Genomic DNA, 14262 nt, shown 5'->3' with positions numbered 1-14262 from the left:
TGGCCCAGGGCATTATCTTGGAGTCTCGGGATCGAGTCCCACATCAGGTTCCCTGCATGGAGCCTGCTTCTCCCTCTGCCTGTGTCTCTGCCTGTCTCTCTCTCTCTCTCTCTCTCTCTCTCTCTCTGTGCTTCATGAATGAATAAATAAAATCTTTTTTAAAAAAGTGAATTTACATTTAAGATTTAGCAGTTCACTGAATGTAAATTTTACACAAAAGAAAATACATATCATGAGCAACTAAACAACTTTAAGATAAATATGCTGAAATAGTTAGAGGAAAGTATACTGATGTGTGCAGTTTACTTTTAAATGCACCAAAAAAATGGATTAGTGGGCAGACAGATGAGGATGTAAATAAACAGATGTTTGATATTGATAAAACAAGTATAGTGACATATAAATCAAAGAATCTATATGGTATGTATACATGTTTGTATTATAAAATTCTTTCAACTTTGCTGGATATTTGAAAAAAATTATAATAAAGTATTAGAAAAAATAAAGGTAAATTAAAGTGATTTTTCACACACACATACACATGCAACTTCACCACCAACTGAATTAATTCACTAAGTAGATTAGCAAAGGAATTTGGGGACAGAAAGAAAATGATCCAAGATGGAAGCATGGAAATTCAGGAAGAACAAAGTGTATAGAAAAGGTTGATATTTGGGTAAATCTAAATATCATTGATTTCATGAACAATATATGTAGAATTAAAATACACAAAACAACAGCATTAAAGGCACAACTATTGTGAGTATAGTTAAAATGCTCTAAGATCCTTTCATATATTTGGTAATAGCACCAATTTATGTTGGAATAAGTCAAAGTTACATTTCATAACATCGAGGGTAAACACTATTAGTTTCCTAAGGCTGCCATGACAAATTACCACAAACTGGGTGGCTTAAAACAACAGAAATTTATTCTCTCAGAGTTCTAAGAGCTAGAAGACCGAAATAAGGTGTTGGCAGGGCCATGTTCCCTTTGAAGGCTCTAGGGGAGAATCCTTCCTTGTCTCTTCCAGCTTCTTGTGGCTCTTGGCAATCCTTGATAGCTCTTGGCGTGTAACCGCATCATTCCAATATGCGCCTCCAATTGTCATATGGTGTTCTTTCCTTGTGTGTTTCTCTGTGTCTTCTACTCTTCTTAGAAGGACACCAATCATTGGACTTGGGACCCAACCTGATCCAGGAAGATCTCATGTTAATGAATTACAACTCCAAAGACACCATGTTCAAATAAGGACACATTCTGAGGTCCACTGATGTAAATTTTGAAGGAATACTATCCATTCCACTTCAAGCACTAAAAGAAAAGGAGAAGAATACATAACAAATAGGCTAATAAAGAGGGAAATGTAAAATATAAAATACATACTGATCCAAAAGGAGAGAAGAGATTAAAAGAAACATTGAACAAATGGATAAATAGGAAACAAATAGTAAGAAAGGGGATTTAAACCCAAATATATCAGCAATTGAATCAAAAGGAAACTAGTTAAACACTGTCATTGAAATACAAAGATTTTTCTTGGGAGGAACTTAATTACATGCAGAATTAAATTATATGAAGCAATCACTTTAATGGCAGAGCTTTAGTCAATGAAATTACAAGAAATATAATAATACAGAGTGTTTGAAGGTAATGGATAAGCAAAATACTATGTAAACACTAATCAGAAGAAAGCTGATGTAGTTATATTATAAGCAGACCAAGCAGGCTTTAAGACAAGAAATGTTACTAGAGGTAGAGATATATTTCATAATGATGCAAGAATCAAGTAACCAGGAAGATCGAATAATTCTAAATGTACGGGCATATAATAACATAACCTCAAATATGTAAAGTAAAATTTAAAGAACTTTTAGGTCTTAGAGAAATTGACAGTCAATATAACTGACAGGAAAAAAAATACCAAAAAGCCAGTAAAGATATAGAAGACCTGAAGAACATATAATTAACAAACTTGAATAAATTGACATTAACTAAACACTGCAATAAGTGGTTGCACTCTTTTCAAGTATACCTGGAATAGTCACTAAACATCAACTAATTGCAGAGTCATAGCAGTGGTCAAAAGATTTCACAGCAAGGAACTCTTCTATAAAATGTTCTCTGAATACAATGAAATCAAATGACATATAAATATAAAAACATAACTAAAAAATTCCTAATGTTTGGAATTAAACAATAAAATTATAAATGATCCATGATTCAAAAAAGAAGGCCAAGTGGAAATTAAGTAATATTTGGAAATGAATTGAATGTTAATGTAACCATGAAACAAAATTTGTGAAATATGGCTACCACATTCTTAGAAGGAAATGCATACTTTACTTACTGGAATATATTAGGCAACTCAAAACCTAAATCAATAAAGAAGAAAGAAGAGGGAGAGGGAAATATTAGAAGGAAGAGAGAAACAGAAATTAATAAACTAGAAAACATTCAATAGAAAAGAATATCAAAAGTCTAGCAAATTAATAAAATTTATAAAGCTTTGGCAAGATTGAGAATAAAAGAGAGAAAATATAAATTACCAGTGTCAGAGATAAAAGGAGGGGTATTACTAGATTCTACTGAAATTATAAAGATAAGAAGAGGATATTATATTCTTTGCCAATAAAATATGAAAAGTTTAAAAAGGACAAATTCCTAGAAAAACACAACTCTGTGAACTTGTCACAAAAAAGAAAATGTGCATAATTCTATCTCTATTAAAGAAATTGAATCTGTAACTTAAAACTTTCCTACAAGCAAATTTAAGGTCCAGATGGCATCACAAGTGAATTTATCCAGATTTTACAAAAACGGGAAATAGAAAAAGAGAGAACACTTCCAATTCATTTTATAAGGCCAACATAACCTTGATACAAAAACCTGAAAGGACGTTTACAAGAGAGGGAAATGTGGGCCAATGTCTATCATGAACATAGTTGCAAAATCTCACTAAAAATATTAGTGAGGTGGTGAACCTGCTATACGTAAGAAGGGAAATATATCATGGCTCGGAAGTTGTATTCCAGCAATATAAGTTCATTTAGTATATTATCACATTCAAAATATAATATGATCATCTCTGTAAGTGGATCAAATTTAATAGCCATTCATGATTTAGTTGGAAAAAAATTTCTCAGTGGTCTAGAAACAGAGGGGAACTTCTGTAATTGTTTTTCTTTAATCTACAAAAAACTTACAGCAAATAATAAATTTAATGGTAAAATATTCAATGCTTTCCTCAGGACTAAAAATAGAACAAGGATACGCCAATCACCACTTCTATTCAACAGTTTCCTAAATATTCTAGTTAGTGTAAGGAGGCAAGATAAAAAAATAAGTGGTCTACTCTCTTTCACCATACAAAAAGATAAATTCAAAATGGATGAAAGATCTAAATGTCAGACAAGATTCCATCAAAATCCTAGAGGAGAACACAGGCACACCCTTTTTGAACCTGGCCACAGTAACTTTTTGCAAGATACATCCACGAAGGCAAAAGAAACAAAAGCAAAAATGAACTATTGGGACTTCATCAAGATAAGAAGCTTTTGCACAGCAAAGGATACAGTCAACAAAACTCAAAGACAACCTACAGAATGGGAGAAGATATTTGCAAATGACATATCAGATAAAGGGCTAGTTTCCAAGATCTATAAAGAACTTCTCAAACTCAACACCAAAGAAACAAACAATCTAATCATGAAATGGGCAAAAGACATGAAGAGAAATCTCACAGAGGAAGAAGTAGACATGGCCAACACGCACATGAGAAAATGCTCCGCATCACTTGCCATCAGGGAAATACAAATCAAAACCACAATGAGATACCACCTCACACCAGTGAGAATGGGGAAAATTAACAAGGCAGGAAACAACAAATGTTGGAGAGGATGCGGAGAAAAGGGAACCCTCTTACACTGTTGGTGGGAATGTGAACTGGTGCAGCCACTCTGGAAAACTGTGTGGAGGTTCCTCAAAGAGTTAAAAATAGACCTGCCCTACCACCCGGCAATTGCATTGTTGGGTATTTACCCCAAAGATTCAGATGCAATGAAACGCTGGGACACCTGCACCCCGATGTTTATAGCAGCAATGTCCACAATAGCCAAACTGTGGAAGGAGCCTCGGTGTCCATCAAAAGATGAATGGATAAAGAAGATGTGGTTTATGTATACAATGGAATATTACTCAGCCATTAGAAACGACAAATACCCACCATTTGCTTCAACGTGGATGGAACTGGAGGGTATTATGCTGAGTGAAATAAGTCAATCGGAGAAGGACAAACAGTGTATGTTCTCATTCATTTGGGGAATATAAATAATAGTGAAAGGGAATATAAAGGAAGGGAGAAGAAATGTGTGGGAAATATCAGAAAGGGAGACAGAACATAAAGACTCCTAACTCTGGGAAATGAACTAGGGGTGGTGGAAGGGGAGGAGGGCGGGGGATGGGGGTGAGTGGGTGACGGGCACTGAGGGGGACACTTGATGGGATGAGCACTGGGTGTTATTATGTATGTTGGTAAATTGAATACCAATAAAAATTATGTTATTAAAAAAATAAGTGGTCTAAGAATTAGAAGGGAAATAAAACTATTATTTTTAGATAAACAAATACAAAAAATCTCGATAAATTATTTTATTAGTAAGTGAATGCTGCAAGCTTGCTAGATACAATATTCAAAAATTAATACTATTTTAAAGTAAACAATTCCTAAATAAGCAAATAGAAAACTTACTCAAAGACAAAAGTAACACACAGCATCATTAAACACCAATTATTAGGGATAAATTTAATAAAAGCTATGAAAAACCTCCATATAGTAAATCACAGAACATTACTGAGAGTTAGGAAAAGAATACCTAAATAAATGGAATAAGTGTACTCTTCATGCATCAGAAGAGTTGTTATTTTAAAGATGTCAGTTGATGTATAGATTCAATGTAATCCTAATCAAAATCTCAGCAACCTTTTATTTCAATTAAAATTGACAAATTAGGGATCCCTGGGTGGCGCAGCGGTTTGGCGCCTGCCTTTGGCCCAGGGCGCAATCCTGGAGACCGGGAATCGAATCCCACGTCGGGCTCCCGGTGCATGGAGCCTGCTTCTCCCTCTGCCTATGTCTCTGCCTCTCTCTCTCTCTCTCTGTGTGACTACCATAAATAAATAAAAATTTAAAAAAAATTGACAAATTAATTCTAATATTTAAATGGTAATGCATCAGAGTGGTAAATATTGGACCAAGATTAGCCCAAATATTCTAGGAGAAAAATAAAACTAAAGTACTTATACTAACATATATTAAAAATTATTATAAAGGAATAATAATTAAAACAGTGTGGTATTGACACAAGGTTAGGAAAACAGACTGATGGTACTGAATAGAGAGTCTAGAAGACCTACCTACATATGAATACCCAATTTATGATAAAGGGGGGATTTCAGAATGAAAGAACAGTCTTTTCAAAAAATGATACCTGGTCAATTGGATTTCCAAATGGAAAAAAAATGATTTTTGATCACTACCTTGCACCATAAACAAAAAGATCAATAACAATTAGATTGCTTGTTGAAATATGAAAGTAAAACAATGCAGCTTCTAAAAAATAAGAGACTATTGTATAATCTCAGAAAAGCAAAATTTCCTTAGATAGAACATTAAAAAAGCAGTACACAAAAGAAAAATTGGTAGGTTAGAGTGTAAGAACCACTATTAAGAACTATTTTTTATCAAAAGATACACTTGAGCAAGTAAAAAGTCAAACCATGGATGGCTAGAGAGCATCTGTAATGCATATATATAATGACAGACTCTTATCTAGTATTTACATGAAGAACTATAAATCAATAAGAAAAATACAGAAAACAATAATTTTAAATGTACTAAGTAATGAACAACACTAATTTCTAAAAAAGAAAGAAGAAAGAAAGAAAGAAAGAAAGAAAGAAAGAAAGAAAGAAAGAAAGAAAGAAAGAAAGAAAAAAGTACCAAGAAGGTATGGGAATATTCTCTTCTCAAAAGATTAAGTATATTTGCCAATAAATATCTTCAAAAGAGTTCAACCTCAAACATAAGGGAAATGGAAAATAAAGCCACAATAAAATGACACTACATCGCTATCAGAATGGCTAACATTAAAAAACTTAAACCAAAATGTTGAGGAGCAACTAGAATTCTCATAAACAATTGTTGCAATCATTTGAGCAATTAAAAGTATCTACTAATGTTAAACATCCACAGGACCCAACAACTCCACGTACAGATATATATCCAACAGAAATCCTTAAGTATGCACCAAGAAATCACGCAGAAGAATAGTCTTGACAGAACCCGGAACAGCTGTAACAGCCAAAAGCTAGGTGAGGGGAAAAAAACTGGCACTGCCCATGAAAAAGTAGAATGGATACATAAACTGTGGAGTTCATATAATGAAATACTCAACAACGATGAAGACCACTGAATTACTACCATACCCAGCAATGTGTATGAATTTCCCAAACATGATGGTAGGCAGAAACGTCAGATACAAAAGACTACGTAATAAATGACTTCATTTATATAAATGTCTAAGAAAAGCCAATCTGTGGCATTAGATAATGGTTGGGGAGGAGAGGGTATAGTCTCTGGAAGGGTTTTGTGGATGATGTCACTGATCCATTTCTTGCTCTGAGTGGTACTTACTCAACTATGGTCACTTTTTGAACATTCACAAGCTGTACACTTTGAGTTGTATACTTTTCTGAATATATTTCATACTTCAAAAAAGAGGTTACTTACAAAATAAAAATGAAATCCCTAAATAGTGTGTTTTTTAGCACCTTTCTACCACTTTCGCAAAGTCATTAAACTGCTTGGAGATAAGCAGACCTGGTTGTTGTTTTCTTTCCTTTTATTCGTTATTTAAAAAGCTGCCTTTGGTCTTAAAGCAAAATGTATCTTCTTTGAAATCTGAAAATGAAAGTCAACATCGTTCGCACAGTTGTTGGGGAATCACTTAATTCATTTAAAGATGAAATGAGGCCTTGTCATTTGGTTTCACTTTTCCATCCTGAATTAATATAACTGGTTTATTCCTTGTTAGCTATTCACTATTGTCCCATTTAGATATTTTGTTTTAGCTGAAGCTTAAACCCTGCCCTAAGCTACGTAGACTAATCTTATTGGATCTGTCTGCAGTCCACACAGGATTCCGAGAGCTGATGTCATCTGCCCTGGGTTTATTTGTATTTCTTTCTTAGGCATATGACAGACAGTTTAGTAGTGTTTGGCTTTTAAGGAAGTTTCAGGTCTAGGCTAATCCATCATCAAGGACTAGATATACTTAATTAATTTATATATAATTAATTAATATACTTAATGTAAAAAAAAAAACATTGTATTGTAGTAGAAGAACATGGCCTGTACCACTATCCTTTAGAACTGCAGTTCTCTAAGTTTTTGGTCTCAGAAGCTCTTTACACTCTTAAAAACTATAGAGGACCCCCAAGGAGCTTTGGTTTACATGGTTTATATCTATCAATATTTATAATACTAGAAACTGAGAAATTTTACATATATGTATATTATTTTTAAAACAGCAATAATATATTCATGACATCTTAACATATACAATGCATTTTGATGGAAAATGGTTGTTTTTCAAAACAAAAATTAAATAGCATTGTTTTACATTTTTGCAAATCTCTATGTCTGGCTCAAGAGAAGACAGCTGGATTCTCATGTCTGCTTCTGCATTCAATCTGTTGAGATGTAATATATCATAAAGCTTTTAGAAAACCTCACTGTATCCACCTGAGAGACTGAGAGTGAAAAAAGCAAATAAAATCATATATTACTATGAAAATAGGTTTGGCCTCAAGAACCCCCAAAAGGATCTTATGTACCCCCTATGGATCCACAGATCACTTGACCTGGAAAATTTTTAAGATTTCTTTTTTGTCTACTATATTTAGTCAATTTTTGTAGTGTTCCATACACTCTTGGGGGAAAAGAAGTGTAGGAAATTATATCTATAATGTAATTAGTACAAGTATAACATTAAATATGATATGAAATATGTGAATTCCTTCATATAAATATAAACCAAGGATTAGCAAACTATAGCCTGTTTTTGTATGCACCTTGAGCTAACTATGCCTTTTGTACTTTTAAAGGATTATTAAAATATATACACACATAGGTGTACATACACACAGAAGAATATGCATGAGAGACGATATGTAGCATGGAAAACCTAAAATATTTGCTATTTGGCTATTACAGGAAATGTTTTCTGACTCCCAAATAAACAAACAAGCATTTATATCACTCATATTAGATATAACCATATATATTTTTCTTCTGCTTCTGAAATAACTAATCACATTTATTAAAAGCCTCCCAGTATGAATTTGAGTTTTATGGCAGTTTTAAAAGTTTTGAATTTCATGTTTGACAAGTAGTTTTGTCCACGTTTAATTCATCCTTGAATTTTATTTGTTCTCGTGTTAACTTTGCAACTTATTCTTTTATATTCCTCAGTTGTTTTTAATGTCTCCTTATAAATGTTGAGCTATAGTTTTTACTTATTTATTTTTAAAGATTTTATTTATTTATTCATGAGAGACACAGAGAGGGGGAGAGAGAGAGGCAGAGACACAGGCAGAGGGAGAAGCAGGCTCTATGCAGGGAGCCTGACATGGGACTCACTCCTGGGTCTCCAGGATCATGCCCTGTGCTGAAGGCGGCGCTAAACCGCTGAGCCACCCAGGCTGCCCTGGACTATAGTTTTAAATATAATTGGAGAATATCTGACTTTAAGTAAGTTAATTTGGTCCATTCACATTTGTTGTAGAAGTAATATTTCCTCTGTCTGCAGTCATCTTAGTATATCTCATATTCTGTTGTTTCATTTTAAATTTACCTTCTGAATTTGGCCACCAGCAATGCATGTGCTTTGATTTCCTTAATCTTCCACTAATTTATAAGGTGTATGGCCCAGTATTATGACAATTAGTGGTTACTAATAGCTACGCAAATATTTAAAGCAACAATGTGAAGAATGAAATTATCTATTCAAGAAACTCAAGTAAATGAGAAATAAAAATAGCAATAGCTTCCACTTATTATGTCATAAATCACCTCACATGATCCTCACCAAAGTTCTCTAGGTAAGTAAGAATTCATGGGGCTTAAATAAATTGTCCCCAGTCACCCTCCCAGTGAGTGTCAGGTATGAAGGTAAAATTACTGTCCAGCTGCCTCTACAATCACCTCACTAACCACAGTGGTGTACTTTGGGGTCTAGCTACCCTGGGCAGTCTGTCCAGAGAACCTGGGGGGCAGGCTCCTCCATTACTGCAATCTCTTCTTCCATCCTACCCATTCTAGAAGGAGCTGTGGTGAATTGTGTCTGCAAGATCCATGACCCCCACAGAAGCACTGTGGATTCCTTAGAGGTGCTGAATATGTTCACTGAAGTCCCGCGAGAACTTGGGAGGAAGCACTAAGCTTTTAGGTCTGAGGGGGGCCGGTTAGGAGGTTATTCTCAGCTCCCAACTCACAACTGTCCTTTGAAGTCCAAATTCAAGCTATACACACCTGCATGGGTCTGGCCATCATATCAGCCCATGTTAATAGGAACTTACTGACCCTCTTAGAACTAAGCTTTTCAAATTTTCAGTATTTATCTAAGTCCAAGGTCTTTCTTTCTCACTTTTGTATTTGTTTTATAATGTGTGGTTTTCCTGTCTTTCTCTTTTAGACCATAACCTCCTCAGCACTCAGATGTGCCTTAAAAAAAAAAAAAAAAAAAAAAAAAAAAATCCCACAGCATTCTAAATTTGCATGGAGCCAAATAGTTTATAAATGTTCTTGTCTGACTATTCTTCACAACTTTTTAAATAATAAGAAATAAATGTTAACATATAGTTTGAATTTTGTCATAAAATCAACCCAAAAGATGAAGGGACAAATTATGTCATTTACCTTCTTTGTCATCCCCTTGAATCATACATAACTTTTCCAAACAGCCTACACTTGGCATTGATCCCTGTACATCCTTTAGTGGGATGGAGATGTGAGGAAAAGGCACCTGAGAGGTGCTGACTCACATGCTAGCTCCCAGCAGCAGGCTAGTGTGACTCAGCAGGTTGGAGATGGAAGGCCCTGGCCACCAGGCAGGAGGAGCACCTGGGATCCCAAGTGCCTGCTTAGTCCAAGAAGCCTGCATCCAGCCAGATGTCCAGGCAGCTTTGCCTCTTCTGTGAATACAGCAATGGGGGTCTTCTGGCGAGGCATCTCTTCAAGGCCCTTGCTCTCTTTGCCCTCATAGATGAGGAGTAAAATTTGAGGCTCACCTGTACAAAAAAGTATGGAACTAGAAGACCAGATCTGGCTACAAACCTGCCCCTATTTCAAAAGAGATAGCAAGGGCTGATGGAAAGAGCTCCAGGGTGGGGATTGGCTTGAGTCCTAATTCTGTTGCTTAATAAGCTAATAGCTGTGAGATTCCTCTGTGTCACAGTTCATCTATAAGATGGAGTAATAATAGTGTCTCCTTGCAGGGATGTTCTGAGTGAAGGAGCTAATACACGTATATTACTTCATGCCAGCAGTGAAGCCAACATTTAGTACAAGGTAGCCAATATCACTGTCCTCGTCCCTATTCTACTTCTACAGCTTCTTCCCCTCTACCTTCCTTTCCTCCTCCTGACTGTCCCCCCTGCCTAATTTTGTTACTTAATTTTTAATGTTATCTTTATAAGCAATTTCCCATCTTTTGAGAACAAGATGGTTATTTCTATACATTTTTATACATACATTTTTATGATAAATAAAGAGATGGAAGGGAGCGAGAAGGAAGAGCGAGAGGAAGGGAGGGAGAGAGGGGAGAAGATAAAAATATGGAATTTTTTTAATATATGGAATTATTCAGGGCAGAACTTTCACTTATTGTTTATTTAAGATGGCCTGCTCTCTAGCTTTCTTATGTAAACTCTCTGGTCTCCTGATCACTTCTGAAAAGAAACAGTATGGTTCTTTGACTCATAGAGCTGTGCCTCATGGACATCTGTCCTGTCTCTGGCTATAGCTACTAGTCTTTGCCTGAAGCCTGAGGCCACACTTGGTGGATACGTAGTCCCTCCCCCATCTCTAATTGACCAAGACTTCTTTCCTGCTGTCAGAATGGTTCTCAGCACAGCACTGCGCAGTCACCACCTATCACAGTGGGCTTGTGAGAGGGAGCAAACACACTGTTGCTGGCTTTCCATCTTGGTCAATGCATCACTGTCCCAGGAATTCTTTCCCTCTGCTGGGCTTCCTTTATGGTTTCAACTTTAGGAAGGTGGCTCATGATTCTCCTTTACTAAAGCAGTGTAGGGCTGTAGTGGGGTTGAAGTGCGCTCATCACCTGGAAGTATCTCCTCAATTACAACAAATTAAATGTTTAGATAACTTAAGTACTTATGCCTTGCTTTTTTCCACAAAGGATGGTTATTTATAATATTTTCCCAAAATGGGCCTAGATAGATAGATAGATAGATAGATAGATAGATAGATAGATAGATAGAATGTGTGTGTGTGTGTGTGTATAATTATTTTGCCTTTGAAAAGGGAGTCTTGGAATAAAGGTGATACAATTCACTAATAAAAATAACATGCTGTACCTGGGTGGCTCAGTTGGTTGAGCATCCATCCAACTCTTGATTTTGGTTCAGATCATGATACCAGGGTCCTGGGATGGAGCCCTGCACAGAGCTTCATACTCTGCAGGGAATCTGCATGGGATTTTCTCCCTTTCCCGCTGCCCCCCTACTCTCATGCATGCTCTGTCTCTCTGTCTCTCAAATCAATACTTTTAAAAAAAATAATAACATAAATGAAAACCCTGACATATTTCAGATTGAACATTCCATGTAGTTTTGGGGATACAATACCCAGAGCCTGGTACTAAGAGCTACTTGGTTTTAGAAGCCAGTCAACCACCTTATAAAAAAAAAAAAGAAAAGAAAAGAAACCAGTCAACAAGCACCACACTAGGGAGGATCTGATGTTAGTATCTGAAATTTAAGGCTGTGGAAACAGGTCAAAGGGCTCAGGCAGGAGTTGCTTTTTTCCCTTGCTGTGTGACTTTTAGCTAGTCATTTAATCTTTCTACTCAGAATCTTCTTTTCTGTAAAAGGAAGGAGATATTCGAAGAAATCACTAAGAAACCTTCCTTTCTGTGATTTGACCCTTATAAATTCCACATTACAATTTAATCATATATCTGTTGAATTGATTGACGTTTTTTAAAGAGATACTTGAAACTTTTTCTGAGTACCTCTTTCCTCCCTTAATTTCTAACTCTGTAACAGCTTTAACTCTAAGAATAGAACATGGCATTGAAATGAGCTGTATACTTCTGCGTTTACATGGAAAGATTCTTACAGTGGCTTTATTTGCCTGTGTGGCTAGAGATTTAGCCCTTTAATTTCAATGTAATAATTCATCCATTGTATTCAACAAGGAGACAAGTGTGTATCCGATTTTTTAATTACAGTCACAAGAGACACCATTGCAACTGAGCTCTGCTTCCTACTGAGAGGCCATGTTCATTTTCCTCTCAAGATTATACATGAACAGTGGTTACTGAATAAGTGAACTCCTAGAGTCCCTAAAAATAGATACAGGTGTGTTTCTTTCCACTTGCATTTAACCTACACAGTAGCAATTCATTTCATAGGCATTCACTCAGGGTGGTATGTATCCTTTGAAGAGGTTCTTGATTTGATTGTCCATTTAAATTCTCCTCAGAAGAAAATCCCAGAGATCCCTAAAGGCTGCAGAATTAACTTCAATATAGTATCTCTCTTTCTCCTCCAGTAACTGCCATTTGCTAACTTCCCAATTAATTCTTCCCACCCGCCCTCCACCCACCTACACCCTTGCATACAATCTTAGTCATTTGACACTATCTAGTAGAATCAGTATAGTAGCACCTTGATTAGTATTCGCAGTAATTGCTATTTCACAGATCCTTAGTAGAATGCACTTCTCATCTTCCAGCAAATCTTTAGGTTGCTTAAGGTCAAGCCCACTTCAGGGCAGGAGGAGGTCTTCAATAAACACCTTATCTAAGATACTTAAATAATTCTTTGCTTTGTCAAGGTTTGATTTAATTCTTTGAATTGTCTTCTATGTGGAAGGTCCATATAGAGGGGAAGACCACATTAAAGGGAGCAAGAGGAGTTTGTAAAACAAGAAAAACTAAGGAGTTTATAATCAGCAAAGAAAATGTGGAAGTGTTTCTCTACTGGAAACGTCTGATTCTCCATTAGTGAATGACAAAAGAGATATTTAGGAGGAACTAGAGGGTTCCAGTTCTATACTTTAATGGGCAGTATCACAAAAATGCACAAATAAATGTGTCAATACATAAACATGATCACATATATAGCAAAACCTCTCAACAACAATAAATATGTTCACAGAAGAGTTCTCTTTTGTTATATTAAGTAGCAAACATTTTAAAGACAGGAATTGTACATTATTTGACTTTCTGTATCCAACTTCTATCATGGTGTCTTAAAATGGCAGTAAATGAATACATGTTACTGAACAAGCAAATAATAAGTAAGCATCTCCATCACTGCCATTATTCCACTTAGGGTAATACTAAAGTGCTACAAGGTATGTACATTTAGCATTCTTATTTTATAGAAAAGATAACATATTTAAAATAATAATTTACTTATCTGAGGTCTGTCCTCAGAGCCCATGATCACTAGGACCACTAAGTCTACTTTTTAAGATATTGTCATAAAAAAAAAAAAAATAAGATATTGTCATTAACTTGTCCATCTTCACATATTATTTTTAAAATAAATTTCATTCCATTATCATAAAACATAAGTGTTCATTATGGGAAAAAAGTTTGTAGCCAAAAATTAAAAGATAAATCACGTAGTCCTAACACAACAACAGTGAAATATTGGTATATTTATTTCCAAGGAAAACTTTAAAAAAATTATTACTCGCATTTTCCAAAACGTTTTCTTACAGTCATTGGAAATTGATGACTTTTGCCACTGTCATTTTAAAGGTCTGACTATAGAGGCAAAAGAATAGCTAAAAAAAATTCCTTACACAACCAACAAAGAATATATAGAGAAGAATATAATTTTATAACTTTTGCCTCAATGCTCATCCCACAGAATCTGAATAGAAATAGTCTTTCCAGCCATTACACTGAATATTTTACTAGTTAACTGCTATAGGCTCAATTG

The 14262-nt window shown here is 35.3% G+C and overlaps 1 long non-coding RNA gene across 4 annotated transcripts in view; it reads right to left on the bottom strand.

The window, feature by feature from the left end:
- Nucleotides 1-536: 536 nt before the first annotated feature.
- Nucleotides 537-14262, bottom strand: part of LOC140613155 (uncharacterized) — a 70549-nt gene continuing 56823 nt past the window's right edge. For 3 of the 4 annotated variants that reach the window (XR_012014313.1, XR_012014312.1, XR_012014315.1), the window contains one exon: nucleotides 537-1314. This is a non-coding gene — a long non-coding RNA (uncharacterized lncRNA). Of the gene's footprint in view, nucleotides 1315-9987; nucleotides 10351-14262 lie in introns of those variants that run through there. The other variant, XR_012014314.1, reaches the window with a different exon arrangement.

This window comes from Canis lupus, chromosome 21 (genome assembly GCF_048164855.1).
Source record: "Canis lupus baileyi chromosome 21, mCanLup2.hap1, whole genome shotgun sequence".
In the NCBI taxonomy this organism is placed as follows: domain Eukaryota; kingdom Metazoa; phylum Chordata; class Mammalia; order Carnivora; family Canidae; genus Canis; species Canis lupus.
The sequence above is the reverse complement of the archived record's forward strand: the minus strand, read 5'-3'. Positions and strand labels throughout refer to the sequence as shown.